Here is a 2,114-nt window from a genome sequence, read left to right on the forward strand (position 1 = left end):
CCCACACTTGAAGAAAGCCCTGGAATTTCTTGTTCCAGAAACTGCAGGAGGCACTCCCACGGGGAGGGGAGGGAGCTGTGGTTGGGTGGCCAGGGCACACCTCTGAGTTCTGGAGCAAAGCCCAGCAGCAGGGAGAGCAACGGCCAGGGATGGAGGGTGGGGTGGGGGGATTTGGCATCCTTGGAGTCCCAGAAATGCTCAGGAGGAGACCCGAGGAAAGCATTTCTTAGAGTAAAACGAGAGAAACACAGCAGTGTAAGTCACCAGTTGGTGATGTTTGGGGCAATACCCATTGCAGTAAGGAGAGGTCTCGTCATTCTAGAAGGGCTAAGAGAGGGCGTGAGCAGTACCTTCAAACATAATTTAACAAAAACAACTTGTTACGCTCTGACAAAAGTTCAAAAAATCTCATTCTATCAGGATCAATCCCAAATACATCTACAACTCTTGAACTCCGTAAGACGGACAGGCCTCTGTCGGGCAGGTGACCCAGAGCGTCATCTGCACTGGGCCCCTCTTTACCAGGCAGCCCCTGTGAGCATGCCGGTGTGATGAAAAGGCAATGTGGATCCTTGTAAAGTAGCAGATGGCTGAGCTGCCGCCGGCTTGTAAGGACACCTGAGCACCAGGGGCACATCCAGCAGGGGCTCTATTTTCTTCTGGAATATGAGTTTTATATCTGCACAAACCTCAAGCATGCAGATGCATGTTTTCTATATGTTCCTATGACACCATCATTTCCATCTTGATAGCAGAAATTAATCTTGTCACTTCCAGGCAACCTGAGTCACGTCAGTGACTTCCCAGTTGATCTGTCAGTCAGATCAGGGTTTGCCTGCCCCTGCTTCTCTTCCAGAGGGGAGGACCTTCACTGGGGGAGCTGGGGGGGGGCACCTTCTGTCCCCCTGGCTCTGCAGAGATTCTGCTTGTTCTGGCAGAGATGACTTCTCCAAGGCTTGCTGTCTCCTTGGACTTTTCCCAGAAACCAAGAACAAATCCCTTCTGTCTCAGATCCTCCCAAACCTATTTTAAATGTCTTTTTATCGTGTTCAACATGTTGGATTTTTTTAAAAATTGTGGTAAAATACACATAACATAAAATGTACCATCTTAACTTTTTTTTTTGTCTTTTTTTCGTGACCGGTAAGGGGATCGCAACCCTTGGTGTGGTGTCGCCCACACCGCGCTCAGCCAGTGAGCGCACCGGCCATCCCTATATAGGATCTGGACCCGCGGCAGGAGCGCTGCTGCGCTCCCAGCGCCACACTCTCCCGAGTGCGCCACCGGGCCGGCCCATCTTAACTATTTTTAATACAGTTCAGTGGCATTCAGTACATTCACCCTGTTGTGCGACCACCACCACCGTCCATCCACAGAACTCTTTGTGTCTTGCAAAACTGAAACTCTATCCCCATTTAAAAACAGCTCCCCATTCCTCCCTCCCCCAGCCCCTGGCCACCACCATTCTACTTTCTGTTTCTATGAATTTGGCTCCTCTAGGTGCAGCAATAAGAATGAAAATCGATAAGTGGAATCATACAGTATCTGTCCCTTTGTGCCTGGCTTATTTCACTTGACACAATGTCCTCATGGCTCACCCGTGTTGTAGCATATGGCACAATCTCCTTCCTTGTTAAGGCCGAATGATATTGCACTGTATGGAGAGACCACACTTTGTTTATCCATTCTTTGTCCATAGACACTTGGGTTGCTTCCACCTTTTGGCTATTGTGAATAATGCTGCTATGAACATTGGGGTACCAGTATCTCTTTGAGTCCCTGCTTTCGGTTCTCTGGGGTATATACCCAGAAGTAGAATTGCTGGATCATATAGTAATTGTATGTTTAATTTTTTTTTTTCACTGTCTTCTGCAGCAGCTGCACCATTTTACGTTCCCACCAAAAGTGCACGAGCGTTTCCATTTCTCTACATCCTCACCAACACATGTCATTTTGGGGGTTTTGACGGTAGCCATCCCAGTGCGTGGCTTCTCATTGTGGTCCTGTCTTGAATGTTTAAAAATGTACTCCCGGTCCCCTCACAACGGTACCAGAGAAAAAGCCCATTGTAGGGTAAGCACTGGCGAGTCTCTATTCTCTGCTATCTAGATGTT

The sequence above is a fragment of the Galeopterus variegatus genome, unplaced genomic scaffold (assembly GCF_000696425.1).
Source record: "Galeopterus variegatus unplaced genomic scaffold, G_variegatus-3.0.2 Scaffold3834, whole genome shotgun sequence".
In the NCBI taxonomy this organism is placed as follows: domain Eukaryota; kingdom Metazoa; phylum Chordata; class Mammalia; order Dermoptera; family Cynocephalidae; genus Galeopterus; species Galeopterus variegatus.